General features: G+C 45.4%; 1 protein-coding gene and 1 non-coding gene across 2 annotated transcripts in view; one reads left to right on the top strand and one right to left on the bottom strand.

Moving 5' to 3' along the window:
- COL26A1 (collagen type XXVI alpha 1 chain) overlaps window positions 1–16,586 on the top strand; it is a 178,446-nt gene that overhangs the window by 47,151 nt on the left and 114,709 nt on the right. The gene's annotated exons all lie outside the window — the stretch shown is intronic.
- On the bottom strand, window positions 1,458–1,530 carry TRNAG-CCC (transfer RNA glycine (anticodon CCC)). Its single transcript has one exon. It is a non-coding gene; the product is annotated as a tRNA-Gly (tRNA).

Below are 16,586 nucleotides of genomic sequence, written 5' to 3'. Positions count from 1 at the left end.
GTGTGTGTGTGTGTGTGTGTGTGTGTGTGTGTGTGTGTGTGTGTGTGTGTTGGATAGATACGTAGGAGATGGAGAGATTTTTAAGGAATTGGCTCATGTGGTGGTAGAGGTTGGCGCATCCAAAAGCTGCAGGATAGGCTAATGGGCCAGAGACCCAGAGAAGAACTGATGTTTCAGAAGGAATCAGAAGGCAATCAGATGACAGAATTTACTCTTCCTCAGGGGAAGTCAGTCTTTTTCTGAAAGCCTTCACCTGATTGGATGAGGCCCACCACATTATGGAGGGTCATCTGCTTTACTCAAAGTTTACCACCTTGATGTTAATCTCATCTAAAGAAATAACTTTCATGGCAACACCCATCTGCATTTGACCAAATATCTGGGTACTGTCGCTCAACCAAGTTGACACATAAAATTAACCATCAGAGGGTCATCATGAGTTGGATATGTTTTCATCACCAGAGATGGAGAATGAGCCCATGAGTCAGGGCCTGTGCCCACACAGTGCTGTCCCCTATAGGGCTCACCATGGAGCTGACACCAGAATCAGCCTGCAGCATGAATTAGTGGGACCCACAAATGTGGCAGAGAGTCTGGTCCTGGGCCAGAATGAATATTGTTTGTTTTTATTATGAAGATAGTGATACATACTCACTGCAGAAAAAGTTCAAACATTCGGTAATAACTGAATAAGGTAAAAAATGAGCATTCTTTCCTCTCCCAATGCCACCTCCATAATCCCATTATTAATATGTCATTCCAGACTTTTTCTCCACTTATACATGTAAATATATTTACTTTTTAAAAAAATTTATGTTTTATTGAAGTATTGTTGAATTACAATGTTGTGTTAATTTCTGCTGCACAGCAAAGTGACTCAGTTATACACATATATACATTCTTTTCATATTCTTTTCCATTATGGTTTATCACAGGATATTGAATATAGTTCCCTGTGCTATACAGTAGGACCTTGTTGTTTATCCATTCTATATATACCAGTTTGTATCTGCGAATCCCAAGCTCCCAAGCCCCTCCCCACCACCCTTGGCAGCCATGAGTCTCTTCTCTATGTCCCTGATTATAAATGTATTTTCTTAAACAAATACTAAATGATGTTATTTTGTTCTACAACTTGCTTTTCCTCCAGAAAAATATTTTGAAATATATTCCCATAGAGCCACCTCATTTTTAACAGCTGTGTAGTATTCCACTGTAGAAAAGCATCATCATTTATTTCCCGTGTCCTCAATTGATGGATATTTAAGTGGTTTCCTAGTTTAGCCATTCCAGACCATGCTTCAATTGCATCATTATATATATTTTAATACTTTTACAAGTGTTTATTAAAAAATATTTATTTATTTATTTGGTTGCACTGGTTCTTAGCTGCGGCAGACAGGCTCCTTAGTTGCAGCTTGTGGGCTCCTCAGTTGCGGCATGCGTGTGGGATCTAGTTCCCTGACCAGGGATTGAACCTGGACCCCCTGCATTGGGAGTGCGGAGTCTTAACCACTGGACTACCAAGGAAGTCCCTACAAGTGTTTTTTTTTTTTTTTCCAAACTTTTTTTTGGGGAACAATTTTAGATTTATTTAAGTGTTGCAAAAAATAGTAGACAGAGTTTCTGCATAACTTTTCCTTTCACCCAACTTCCCTGTCTTAGTCCGTTTGGGCTGCTATATCAAACCACCGTAGACTGGGTGGCTTAAACAACAAACATTTATTTCTCAGAGTTCTGGAGGCTGAGAAGTCCAAGATCAAGGTGCTGGCAGATTCATTGTCTAGAGAGAGCTCTTTTCTTGGTTCACAGACAGCCCTCTTCTCAATGTATCTTCACATGGCAGAAGAGATGAGGGAGTTCCCTGGGGTCTCTTTTATAAGGGCACTAATCCCATTCATGAGGGCTCCACCCTCATGACCTAATCACCTCCCAAAGTCCCCACCTCCAAATATCATTACACCGGGGATTAGGTTTTAACATATGAATTTAGTGGGGTGACACAAATATTGAGTCTATAGCATACCCCTAAGATTAATATCTTCCGGGACTTCCCTGGCAGTCCAGTGGTTGGGACTTCGCCTTCCAATGCAGGGGGTGTGGGTTCGATCCCCAGTTGGGGAGCTAAGGTCCCACATGCCTTGCAGCCAAAAATCCAGAACATAAAACAGAAGCAATATTGTAACAAATTCAATAAAGACTTTAAAAATGGTCCACATAAAAAAAATCTTAAAAAAAAGATTAATACCTTCTATAACCATAGTACAATTATCCAAGCCAAGAAATTAACAACAATGCAATACTATAAACTAAGACCTTATTCACATTTTACCAACTGTCCTACTAATATCATTTTTCTGTTATTTTTTTTCCCCATTTTTCATTTAAGTTGTCATATCTCCTTAGTCTCCTCTAATCTGGGGCCATTTCTTTGTCTTACTTTGTCTTTCACGACCTTAACACTTGTGAAAGTACTGGCCGGTTATTTGATGGAGGTTATGCATTTTTGGCAAGGAGACTGTAAAAGGCATGTTGTACGTTTCTCAGGGCATCATATTAAGAGGGGCATCAATCAATACTGGTGATGTTAACTTTGATCTCTTGATTAAGGTGGTGTCTGCCAGGTTTCCCCACTGTTGTGTAATTATTTCTCCCTTTTTCATTTATAAGTATCCTGTGGGGAGATATCTGAGTCTAGACAAACGTCCTGTTCCTCATCCTACTTTCACCCAGTAATTTTAGCATCCATTGGTGATTCTTGCTTGCCACAATTATTATTATGGTGTTGGGCAAATAGTGATTTTCTATTTTCATCATTTTTTAGTAGTAGAGGTTCTTAACTTGGGGTCCGCATGGTACACAGTGTTTTTATATACTTATTCTGCAGGAGGAATGGCTAAGTAAATGGATATGTCCATTAAAAATTGAAGGCAAAGGACTGCTTTTATTTTATTTTATTTTAAATTTATTTACTTATTTATATTTTATTTTTGGCTGCGTTGGGTCTTTGTTGCTACATGTGGGCTTTCTCTAGTTGTGGCGAGTGGGGGCTACTCTTCCTTGCAGTGTGCAGGACTCTCATTGCAGTGGCTTCTCTTGTTGCGGAGCACGGGCTCTAGGCGCGTGGGCTCAGTAATTGTGGCGCATAGAGTTAGCTGCTCCACGGCATGTGGGATCTTCCCGGACCAGGGATCGAACCCATATCCCCTGCATTGGCAGGCGGATTGTTAATCACTGTGCCATCAGGGAAGTCCCTAAAGGACTGCTTTTAAATGCTGTGCTAGAGGGATGGCCAATGGATCCAAAATGAAGAAAAGATGCTGACCCCCCTTCCTTTTCAGCAGAGGGCACAGAGACACCCCCACCTTTCCCTCCCTCCCTCATCTCCCAGGAGCCGAATTCCAAGAACCTCCTGCCTTTCTCATTATCAGGGAGCGTCAGATGACCAGGTCACCACCTCCTGATCCTGGGAGCATCTTCTGAGAAGAAGGGTCTTTGGAGTCTGGTCTATAAGTGGACCTGACAGTGTGGATCCTGCTCAGTGTTGCAGTGGCTGCCCTGCCCTTCAAACAGCAAAGCTGCTGATTGGTCCCAGAATTCAGGCCACTGAGAAGCAAGGCTATGCCTGTCTCACAGTTCCGACCCCACCAGTCTCACTTTTTGCAAGTGGGGAGCCAAGCTTGGAAGTGGCTCTTTACAAGACATGGGATTTGACTTCAGCAAACTCATATTGTCTTTGGAGTTGAGGCACACGAAGAGTTTATGCCTCGACTTTAGCCACAGTCCCGTGTGTTGGGTGCACCCCACGGTCAGCTCCCAAGGTGGAAGCAAAAAAGAGCACGTACGCATGTGCGCACACACACACGTGCAATTGTATTGTATTTGGGTTTAGAGAATGAACTGTCAGGATTCCCTTTACTGAAAAACCTTGGAAGGAAGGGAACAGTTGGCTGGCTTTCTTAGTGTCAAAATTACAGCTTGAGGTTTTTATATTTTCTAAATACAATAAGGCACCTTTAAGAAAAGCCAAACGAGCTAAGTACTGAATTACTGACCTCAACTGAAAAAATGTTAAATGATCATTAATTTTCACAACTGCCCTTTGCTTTATGACTTAAGAAATTACAGGAATAAAGTTTCAGAAGCATCAGGGTCTTGTCTTTGGGGTGGGTGTTTACAGGCCTTTCAGGGAGGCCGCTCCCTCTCCTTGGCATCAGGAGCTGAGAACAGAATGTTCAATCAGAGCAGACGTGCATTTGTCACGAGCCTTCCCTCTGCCTTCAAAACTTAGCCAGCAGGAACTTTGTTAAGGAAAACTTAATTCCCATTCTGTCAAGGAATTCTGTATTTCTGATGTAATTGTCATTTCTACTTCTGTTATTGTTATTTGTTAAGGAAGGAGGGGTTACCCCACTTTTCTTCCTCACCAGTAACACATATCTGAGTTAGAACTGGCGTGTACCCCCTTTGTGGTCTCCGGCTGCTGGCTGGGCAGGAGGGTGGTGGGTTGCTCCCTGGTGACCTGGGGTATCATGTGCATCCTGCTTTCAGGTCCCAGTTCTGCTGGTTTCACATACGACGCATTGTTTTTGTAGCAGCCACCTCACTTGTGTCCCCACGTCCCTCCTGTCCCCCTCCAGTTCCTTCTGGCCGATCATGGCAAGCTTCCATCTCACCTAAAAGTCCACAACTTTCTCTGCGGCCAACCAAGGTCTCATGTGACATGGACCCTGTTCTCTTCCTGACCCCATTGCCCTTCATGGGCTGCCTCGCTCCTTGGGCTCCAGTCACACGGACCTTGCTGGCCTGGAGGCTGCATCCCTCCTCGGAGCTTCGCATTTGCTTGTCCTTTTGCCTCGACCGCTTTGACCCTGAGAAACTGGAAAAGCTGGATCTCCTTATGTGATTCAGTTCTCTGCTCCAGCGTCTGTCTTACCTCAGCCCCCATAATTCTCCAGCCTTTATCCCACTTAATCTTTTTTTAAAAATTAATTTATTTTATTTATTTTTAGCTGCATTGAGTCTTTGTTGCTGCACGTGGGCTTCCCCTAGTTGCGGCGAGTGGGGGCCACTCCTTGTTGCGGTGCACGGGCCTCTCATTGCAGGAGCTTCTCCCGTGGCAGAGCCCCGGGCTCCAGGTGCACGGGCCTAGTAGTTGTGGCACGTGGGCTCAGCAGTTGTGGCACGCGGGCTCTAGAGCACAGGCTCCACGGCATGGGGGAATCTTCCTGGACCAGGGCTCGAACCCGTGTCCCCTGCATTGGCAGGTGGATTCTCAACCACCGCACCACCAGGGAAGCCCTATCCCGCTTAATCTTATTCTTAGCATTTGTCACTCTCTGACCCACAGTGTTCATCCCGTGGACGGCCTAGTCATCATCTGCCTGGCCCTCTAGCCTGGGGGCTGGGGGAGAGTGGGGGCTGTCTTACTCCCTTCTGTACCCCCAGTGCCTAGCGTTCAGGGGCTCAAGAAACCTTGAAAAAGCCTTACCGAATTGATGGTTCTATGTCGGGAGGGTGAAATGAGATAAAGTTGTCAGAACACTTTGAAATCATGCACAGTGAGTGCGTGACGGTGAGCTGTGAGCACAGATCTTTATGGAGCAAAGTTCTTGTCTTCTAAACTGGTCTGCAAACTTGCGATAAGGAGATGGAGGCTCAGAGAGGCGAAATGACTTGCTCAAGGTCACAAGGAGAGTCACAGGGACTGGGTTGGATTTGATGCTGGCCCATCAAGCAGGCCCCATTGGGATGCTCCTGAGGTTTCAAGGCCCAGCTCCATTTTCCCCCAAATGAACATTTGTAGACCTCCTCCTGTATACAGGCCCCGAGGTTCCCAGGAGAGTGCGGGTGAGAACACAGACCAGTTCCTGACTTGGAGAGATGACGGTGGGGCTGGGGAGGGGAACAGTAGTCAGAGCAGCACAGTAACAAGTGCACAGTTATGTCTGTCCCTGGTGCTGTGTGGAGACCGAGTGGGGCCCAGACCCGCGGGGAGAGCTTTCCTGAGCTGGGGCAACCTGTGAGGGGCATTTTCCGAGGTAAGAAAGAGCTCCAGGGACTGCCCTGGTGGTCCAGGGGTTAAGACTCTGCACTTCCAGTGCAGGGGCAGGGGGCACGGGTTCGATCCCTGGTCTGGGAACTAAGATCCCACATGCCGCGTGGTGCGGCCAAAAAATAAAGACAAAGCTCCAGACTGTATAGCCCTGTCTCAGTGAGATTATTGTTTCTTAGCCTAATTTTTTAAAGCATACTTTTACAGTTTTCTTAAGAGTCTGCATGCTGCAAAATCTGTGTGCTGGGCTGATTACCCAGAGCAGAGCCTCAGGGTGGGAGGAGCTTGGGAGGTCCCTGGGAGCCCTTTGAGGCAGAGACTGTGTCTTATGCATGTTTTCCCATGTCTCACAATACCTTGGGCTGAAAACAATAGATGACATTGCTGAAAGAGGCTTCGATAACAGGAGCCTATTAATCTCACAACAATCTGGAAGAGCTGCTTCCGTTTGGGCCGATGATATGCTCAAGATCTCGGCCTCCTTTATCTTCCTCTCTGCCAGCCCCTCTGTGTCAGCCACATGGTTCCTCAAGATTATAGAAGGGTGGCAGCAGCTCCAGGCATCGCGTCTCATATAACCGTGTCCCAAAAAAGGAGGAAAGGGGATTTGGCATCGTTTTTTCCTATCAGAGAGGATTGTCTTTTCCAGAACCTTCAGCTGATTCCCTGATGTTTCATTGGCCCGGGTTTGTCCTCTCAGCCTGGCTTTCCCCACCTCTAAAATGGGAGTGATAGAGTGCTCCTTAAGAGGTTGTTGGAGGATGGTTTGAAGTTCAGTGGGGGAAGTCCCGCACAGACCCTGGCTCGTAAGAAGTGCTCTGGGAATGCAACCTGAGGCCGGGCCATGGCTCAGCTAAGAACAAAAACAGACTCACAGATAGAGAGAACAGGCTCGTGGTTGCCAACGGGGAAGGGGAGTAGGGGAGGGCAGGAATGGGAGTTTGGGATTAGCAGAGGCAGACTATTATATATAGGATGGATAAACAACAAGGTCCTACTGTATAGCACAGGGAACTATATTCAGTATCCTGTGATAAACCATAATGGAAAAGAATACGAAAAAGAATATATATATATATATATATATATATATATATATATATGTATAACTGATTCATTTTGCTGTACAGCAGAAATTAACACAACATTGTAAATCAACTAGACTTCAATAAAATTAAAAAAAAATAAATAAAGAAGCAGATCCCAGGAAAACCACCCCAAGGCAGCTCCCAGCAGGTAGTTCAGGCCTGGGCGTGCTCTGAGCTTGCATTTCTCATTCTGAGGTTAGGGTGGCAAACCCCAGCTGAACCCCCATAGCCACCTTGTGCTGTATTCTCTTGTTTATAATCCTGGCTACTCAGCTGTGCCTTGCCATACTTCAATCCGCTGTTCCCTTCATTTCTGGAAACATTTTGGACGCTTTGATTTGTGTTCACACAGAATTTCGCACAGGAAACAAGATGGCACATGACTGTGGCATGATAAGTGGCAGATTGTCTCTCCCAATTCTCCATTTCATCCTCCATCTTACCATCCCTTTGACCTCTAGGACATGAACAGATCCTAGATTTCTTACCTTTTTTCTTTTTTAAAAAATTGAGACATAATTGACACACAACATTGTGTAAGTTTGAATTGTACAAGTTGATACATTTATATATTACAATCTAATTGCTGCAGTAGCTTTTGCTAACACCTTATCACGTCCCATCAGTATCTAGCTTTCTGGTCATGACAACACAAGAAAGAGAAAGAGGGAGGGTGACTCATTCTCACGAGAGCTGGTGCAGATTTGTCAAGATCCCCGTGAATGTTTTGATTGGGGCTGATATAGTTTAGCTTGTGCACAATGTCCCCCAAATGTGTTATCTAAGATAATGTGATTGTGTTTGAACAGATATTTGTCCACATTTCACTGGAAAAGGAAGAGGCTGTTCTCACCATCGCAAACTAAAGACGCCCAGGCTCCCCCCACTGCTTTTCTCCTCCCTTATTTCCTTCTTCATTTCTGACTCTTGGAGGAGTTTTCCTTTTGGTCCTGGGAATAATTCACCTACATTCTTTCTCTCTGTGGCATTTTGTTTACTTTGTTCTATGCATCTCACGCCTCCTTGCCATCGTTATAGCCTGTTATGGGGGTTGAGGGGTATACAGTAAGGTGGGCTTCAGAGTCAAAAAGACCAGCTGTGTGACTTTGAGCAAGTTACTTGCCCTCTCTGAGCCTTATTTCTAAAACGGAGACAATGCCTGTCTTGTAGGGCGGTTGTTAGGATTCCAGGAGAGAAAGTGCTAGCTCGTGCTGTGTGTGTGATGTGTTTTGGGACATGCTAATGACAGTCATTTGTTAACTGTTATTTTCCGTTGGCCAGTGAATTCCTTCTGCCTTGGAGGTCCAGCTGCACCCTCCCAGGCAGAAGTGATAAGTCCTTCAGTTATATTCCCCCAGGATCTTACTTGGCCTCTCCTAGAGCACAGCTGCACTTGTTTTAGTTAATTGTCTGCCTGGCCATCTCTCCTCTTGCTGGAGTCTGTCCCTCAAGGGCAGGGGGTGTCTGCTGTTCACCTTGAGATCCTCTGGGTGTTTTGTGTCTGCCTGGAGAAGGTTATCACGAACTTGGTAAACTTTTGCCCACATCCCCCTCCTTTCTGCTTCCTGTCCCCCACTCCCCCACTGGCTGGGGTGCTCCCACCCCATAAGGAAGGGTTTTCCTCAGCCGGATCCCTTCACCAGAGGTGTGACACACCTCAGGGGAATTCATCTTTAACTGAAGACTCCTGGACCAGGCTGCACCAGGTCCTGTGTAGAATTGTGGGCAGTCCGACCAGAAAAGAATAAACATGACAAGGAAGCTTGTAGAACCCTAAACGTCCTGTCTTCTGGCCGTGTTTGGAAACGGGGCTCCATCCCAATGCCCTCGTGTGGCTGTGACAGTGTGACCAGAAGGGAGGACATGGGGCCCCAGCCTAGTTGTCAGGAGAGCGTGTCTGAGCCCCAGTAGAGAGGGGCTAGAATGTCGGGTGTAACCTGGCTGTTGTCTCGGGCAGTGAGCCTGCTGGTGGGAAGGGCTGGTCGGTGGGTGGGGCCAGGAAGTGAGAGCCGAGGGGCTCTGTGTGGCATGTGATTGGGCGCCGCCCGGGGAGGGGCGGGGATGCTCTCTGACCTGTGTGTCTGGAGCCTGTGGCCCAGTCAGGAGCCCTGTCTCCGTCCCTGGCTGTTTGCTGGTCTCCTCCTCCCTTCTCCCCGATTTGGGTGCTGAGTCTGGGCCCGGATCCTAGTCCGCCCCTCTCCCCCGACTCCATTCACGCACCGTGAGCTCTATCTGGAGTCGAACTTAATAAATGGATGCTGGTGGGCCTGCCCAGTCATCTGGACACGGCTGTCCACGGGCGTCCCCTCCTTGGAGGCCAGGCAATGGCCTCCTCCCTCTACTAGAGATGTGCTCAGCTTTGCCTAGAAATAGGTAACATGATTTGGGGTGCTCGGAAAACCCCTGTCCCCGGATATCCCTTCCCAGGAGGCCTGGAATGGCTTGTTTGTTCACTCACTCATTCATTCATTCATTCATGTTTGCCTGGAGGCCGGCTGCATGCCAGGCCCTGGCCAAAAGAGAGCGCATGACTATCTGTCTCTCTTCAAAGAGATGATTCTCCAGGAGCGAGGAAGGATGATTTGAATGGTGGCTGGGGTCCAAGGTAAGCCAGGCACTGCATCCTGACAGGGGGCTTGGGAAGGCTCCTGGGACGAGGTGACATCTGAGCTGAGGCAGGGCCTTGCAGCAAAGAAACAGAACAGCTGGTGGCCACAATGGGAGGGGCTCAGGGGCTCCAGACCCCTGCGTGGGGCTGGGTGATGACAGATGGGGGGGCACATGAAGCAGGGGTGGGGGGACCACAGGCCTAATGCACTCAGCTGAGGGGTTGGGGCTTAGCTGGTCCTTCCCTTCGATTCTGCAGCATCTGGTCCAGGAGCCTTCAGTTAAATAGAATTATCTCCCCACCCCTCCTGCCAAGACAACTGGCTGAGGGGCTGCTTTCTCCTTCTATGGGAGCACCTTGGGCAGCGAAAGCCCAAAGCAGGAGGGAGGAGGCAGAAAGGAGTGTGAGCTGGGTGAGAAGCCCTCTACCCATCACATTTGTGCCTGAAGAGTGCCCTGCTGGCTCAGAGCTCTGGGTTTTCTCGGAGGAGCAGGCTGGCCCCGCTCTACCATCTGCAGAGCCGTAGGAGATGGAGCCGAACTCAGGCATGTTGGGGGCCTACCTGCACCCCCTCCCCTACCCCACAGAACAGAGTGCCTGGGTCCTAGGGCCCTTCTACCCAGGCAGAGGGGACCCTTTAGGGAGGCCACTCTGGCCCTCCTTCAGCCATGCCCATCCTCCTGGGGCAAGGAGTCCATGAGGCCAGGGGGATGTGTCCATCTGGAGCCTATGTCCCACTTCTAGACCATTCTCTGGATACCTGGCTAAACAGCCCTGAGTGGCTTCCAGGCCTGCCCTGGCCTCTTCCTTAAATCTGGGGGACGGTGCCTGTGGTGGGTGCACCGCAGGCCTTAAGAGGAGGGTGAGGGGTGGCTATTTGTGGGAGTGAGGCGCATGGATGGAGCTGGGACGTGCAGGCTGGGTCCACACACCAAGTGTGGGATGGAGCTGAGGGTAGGAAGAGAAGGGGTGGGGATCGGAGTCTCACTTGTTTCATTTGTAAAAATGATGCGTTGTATGAAGTTATTGGGGGGATTCAGTGCTGGGGCGATGGCATGTGTCGGCCAGTGTCTTGCTGGTGATATGCTCTTGATATGTTGGCTACGACTCCCAGAGAAGAGGTATAAATATCAAGTGACTCATGAGGGGACACAGAGCTGGGTTGCTGCCGACTGGTTGGGGCACCTGCACCAGCGGCCTCCTGCTGCCCATTCTGCTCAGTGTGAAGTCTGGGCTGGGGCCACCACAGGGAGAAGGGGTTTCTGCAATTCTGCAGAATTAGATTTGGGGATCAGTGGGACCATAATCCTTGGTGGCGCCTCTCTTTGCTGAGCGCTATGAAGTCAGCACATTATCTCATTACACCCCGATGACATTTTTATGACTAAACTGTGCAGGTGGGGGAAGGGAGGGTGTGGTTATGAAAACATGAGTGTAACAGAATCTGGGTACACTGAAGCCGATTTGGAATGCACTAGAGGACTGGCATGTGTCCCCAATCCCTCCCTGTGCCCCCACCCACTCCCCCAGGAGCTCCACGTAGGCCTCTTTGTGTTTGTTCATCCACTCAAGCGTCTCAACAAATATTTATTAAGGGCCTACTTTGTGCCCCGGGGGGGAATATGATGGAGAATAAGACCAGATCCTCTCTCTGATAGAGTTTCTATTCACGTAAATATGAAAACAAGAAAAAAATATTCCCTCCTAATGAGTTCAGGAAATTAAAATAGGGTAATGACTGAGAATAAATCCGGGCTACTTTAGAGGACATGGGAGAGAGATTCTTTGAAGAGATGATGTTGATGCTGAGTCATGAATGGTGAGAAAGAGCCTCCGTGTGAAGATGGGGTGGAGATAAGTTGGTGCAAAGGCCATGAGGCAAGGCAGTGAGGTCCCAGATGAAGGAACAGAGAGAAAGGTCCATGTCCAGAAGCAGAGCAGGTGAGGAGGATACAGAGGCAGAGACTGATCTCAACAGGCTTCAGTTTGGAATTTATTGTAAGAGTACTGGGACGTCATTGAAGGTTTTGAGTACTGATGATAAATGTCTTGATTTAGGTTTTAAAAAAAAATTAAACTTTTTATTTCAAGGTCATTGTAAATTCATTAGCAGTTGTAAGACATAATTTAATTGTGTTAAAATACACATAAATCAAAATTTGCCGTCTTAACCACTTTTTTTTTCTTTTGGCCACGCCACATGGCATGCGGGATCTTAGTTCCCCAATCGTGCCACATGGCATGCAGGATCTTAGTTCCCCAATCAGGGATTGAACCCATGCCCCCTGCAGTGGAAGCGTTGAGTCTTGACCACTGGACTGCCAGGGAAGTCCCGCCATCTTAACCATTTTTAAGTGTACAGTTCAGCAGTATTAAGTATGTCTGTACTGTTGTGCAGCCATCACCACCATCCATCTCCATAATTCTTTGCATCTTGTAAAACTGAAACTCTATACCCATTAAACGATAACTCCCCATTCTCCCTTCCCTCCAGCCCCTGGAAACCACCATTACCACTAATCTGTTCTCCATTTCTATAATTTTGTCATTTCAAGAATGGAATCATACGGTATATAACTTTTCAGGAATGGGTCTTTTTAGTCATAATTCTCTGGAGATTCATCCAGGCTGTTGCGTGTGTCAAGAATTCTTTCCTTTTTATAGCTGAGTAGTATTCTGTAGTATGGATGTGCCACAGTTAGTTTAACCATGTGTCTGTTAAAAGACATTTAAAAACAGCTGGGTCGTTTCCAGTTTGGGGCTATATTGAATAAAGCTGCTATAAACATTCATGAACATTCAAGTTTTTGTGTGAACATCAGTTTTTATTTCTTTGGGTAAATGCCCAGTAGTGTAATTGTTGGGTCATATGGTACTTGCATGTTTAGTTTTTAAAGAAACTGCCAAACTGTTTCCAGAGTGGCTGTACCATTTTACATTCCCACCAGCAAAGTCTGAGTGATCCAGTTTCATGCATCCCTGCCAGCATTTGGTGTTGTCACAATATTTTATTTTAGCCATTCTGTGTAGTCTGTTTAATTGTGGTTTTAATTTGCACTTCCCTAGGGGCTAATAATGTTGAACATCTTTTCATGTGCTTATTTGTCATCCAGATATCTTCTTTTGTGAAATGTCTCTTCATGTCTCTTGCCCATTTTCTAATTGGATTTTTTTTTTTTTTTTACTGTGGAGGTTTGAGATGTCTTTATATATTCTAGATACTAGCCCATTGTCAGATACGTGGTTTGCAAATATTTTCTCCCACTCTGTGGCTTGCCTTTTCATCTTCTTAACACTCTTTTGCAGAGTCAAAGTTTTTAATTTCAACAAAGTCCAGTGGATCAGTTTTTCATTTTATGGATCATGCTTTCGGTGTCAAGTCTAAGGCCATTTTCTCCTATTTTTTTTTCTAAAAGTTTTAAGTTTTATATTTGACACATAAGTCCGTGATCCACGTTGGGTTGGTTTTTGCATGAGGTGTATGATTTTATTGGTCTATGGATATCCCAGCTACACCAGTACCATTTGTTGAAAACATCCTTCCTTCATTGAATTGCTTTTGCATGTTTGTCAAAAATCATTTGGGCACAATTGTGTTGGTCTCTTTCTAAGTTCTCTTTTCTGTTCCATTGATATGTGTGTCTATAGTTCTGCCAGTATCACACGGTCTCGATTGCTGTAGCTATGCAAGTCTTGGAATCGGGTAGACTGATTTTTCCCACTTTATTCATCTCTTTTAAAATTGTTTTAGCTACTATAGTTCCTGTGTCTTTTCATATAAACTTTAGACTAATTTTGTCTATATCTACCAAAAATCTTCATGAGATTTTAACAGGAATTGCATTAAACCTGTATATCCACTTGGGGAAAATTGATATCTTTATTACATTGACTCTTCCAATCCAGAACTATGGATTTCATTTATTTAGATCTTTTTTCATTTATTTAGATATTTTTTAAATTTCTTTCATCTTTCTTCATTGATTTCTTGGATTTCTTATAGTTTTTGGCATACAAGTTCTTTCTTTCTTTCTTTCTTTTTTTTTGGAGTGATTGTAAATAGGTTTTTTTGGTACAGTTGGTAAAATTGTAAAAATGGTAAAATTGCTAGTATACAGAAACACAGTTGATTTTTGTACGTTTATCTTGGATCCTATGACCTTGCTGAATCCATGTATTAGTTCTGGGAGTTTTGGGGTATATTCCTTGAGATTTTCTGCGAAGACAATCAAGTCATCTGTAAATAGAGACAGTCTTGATTCCTCCTTTCCAACCTGTATGTCTGTTATTTCCTTTTCTCAACCTTTCACTGACTAGAACTTCCAGAACTTATAAATGAGTAGAGAGAATGCTTTGTTCTCAGTTGTAGGGGGAAGGCATTTCACCATCAACTATAATGTTAACTGTAAAGTTTTTGTACATGTTCTGTATCAAGTTGAGGAAATTCTATTATTATTTTTCTTGGAGTTTTTATCATGGGCACTGAATTTGGTCCAAAAAATTTTTTTGCATTGATTAACATGGTCATGTGATTTCTTTAGCTTGTGAATATGGTAATTACATTGACTAACTTTGCAATATTAAGCCAACATTGCATCCCTGGAATAAACTCCACTTGGCCATGGTATATAATTTTTTTAATGTAATACTGAATTCTGTTTGCTAATATGTTGTTAAGGATTTTTGTGTCTATATTCATGATGGATATTCGTCTGTAGTTTTCTGGTTTTGTACTGTCTTTGTCTGACGTCGGTATCAAGGTCTCATAAAATAAGTTAGGAAGTGCTCCCTCCTCTTTTATATTCTGGAAGAGATTATATAGAATTGGTATTAAATTCTTCTTAAACATTTGGTAGAATTCTCCAGTGAACATCTGGGTCTGCAGATTTCTTTAGGGAGAGTTTTTCAGCTACAAATTCAATTTCCTTAATAGTTATAGGGCTGTTCAAATGATCTATTTCATATTGAATGAGCTGGGGTAATTGGTGTTTTTTGATGAATTGGTCCCTTTCCTCTGAGTTGTTAAATTTATGTGTATCATGATCTTCCCAATGTCATTCCTGATATTGATAATTTGTGTCTTCTCTCCTTTTCTCTTTGTCAGTCTTGCTAGAGGTTTATCATTTTTTTAAAAATCTTTTCAGAGAACCAGCTTTTGGTTTCATTGATTTTTCTCTATTGTTTTTCTCTTCAATTTCATTGATTCCTGCTCTCATGTATACTTTGTCTTTCCTTGTGCTTGCTTTGGGTTTATTTTTTCTCTACTTTTTGGAGGTTCCTGAGATCGGCTGATTTAGCTTTTGAAAAGACCACTGGCTGCTGAGGGAGAAATGGACACAGGCTCAAGATGATGGCGGGTGATAGCTGGGGAAGTGGAAAGAAGTGAGTGGATTCAGGAGGTGCTCTGGAAGCTGAGATGACAGGAGTGTCTGATTACTTATGGGCGGGAGCAATTTGGGATAACCCTACATTTTTGGTGTGAGTGGCTGGTTGGCTGGGCATGCCATTCATTGAGCTGGGGACACTGACAGGAGGTCACCCCTAGGAGGTGGAAAACAACAGCTCTGCTTTGGCCAAGTGAAGTGTGAGATGCCTGTGGGGCATCCACGGGGTGAGGGGTATCGAGCAAGAGGTTGATTTAAAAAGTTTGGAGTTCCAGGAAGACCCTGGGGCCATATTGAATTTCATGGATTCTCAGATGCCATTGGTTTGGAAGAAGTGATTATCTTATGATCATTAAGAATGTTGCTAATTAAGCTATAGTGCACCATCAACTGTTACATGAATCCCAATGTCAGAGATGTTAAAGTGTAACAGTATGTGCATGTTAGAATTGGGGAAACTTGATGGTTGAGAATCATAAGCATTTTGATGGTATTTAAATGGAGGTGAACTTGGAGATGAATAGATAGAGAAGAGGTGCTGACCCCAGAACAGTCTGGGTACCCCAGCCTCTGAGATAGGGCTAAGGAGATGAGAAGCAGCAGCCAGGTCAGAAGGAGCATCAAGAAAACCCAGTGTTCTGGGATGAGACTTTTGGGAGGGAGAGTGTGAGTCTTTCAATGCTTCTGGGTGGCCAGCGGGATGAGGGCTGAGGAGTGACCATTGGATTTGGCAATGTGGAGTCACTGGGGACCTGGCAACTGCAGTTTTGGGGAGTGGTGAAGATGGAGGCTGAGATGACGTGGGTGGAGGAGAAAAATGAGAGGTGAGGAAATGAAGATGCGAAGGATAGAAAACTCTTTCAAGAAGTTTTGCTGTGAAAGAAGCGAGAAATGGGGCTTGGGGGACTGCCCTGGTGGTCCAGTGGCTAGGACTCCGCACTCCCAATGCAGGGGCCCTGGGTTCGATCCCTGGTCAGGGAACTGGAGCCCATATGCCGCAACTGAAGACCCCACATGCCACAACTAAAAGATTCCTCATGCTGCAACTAAAAAAAAAAAAAAAGATCCTGCGTGCCGCAAGGAAGAGCCCACACGCGGCAACGAAGATCCTGCGTGCCACAACTAAGACGCAACGCAGCCAAATAAATAAGTATTAAAAAAAGAAGAAATGGGAAAGAGGGGATATATGTATACGTATTGCTGATTCACTTTGCTATAGAGTAGAAACTAACACAATATTGTAAAGCAACTATACTCCAATAAAAATTTTTTTTTAAATGGGGCTTGGTAGCTGGAGGGGAGTAAGAGGTCTAGGGAGGTGTTTTTTTGTTTGTTTTTAAGATAGGAGATACAGGAGCATGTTTGTAAACTGCAGCAATGACCTGGGAGAGAGGGGAGGCGGCTGGTGAAGGCGGGCAGAGGATGGCTGTAGGAGCAAAGCTGCCCGGGGG

The sequence above is a fragment of the Lipotes vexillifer genome, unplaced genomic scaffold, assembly GCF_000442215.2.
Source record: "Lipotes vexillifer unplaced genomic scaffold, Lipotes_vexillifer_v1.1 scaffold12, whole genome shotgun sequence".
In the NCBI taxonomy this organism is placed as follows: Eukaryota; Metazoa; Chordata; class Mammalia; order Artiodactyla; family Lipotidae; genus Lipotes; species Lipotes vexillifer.
The sequence above is the reverse complement of the archived record's forward strand: the minus strand, read 5'-3'. Positions and strand labels throughout refer to the sequence as shown.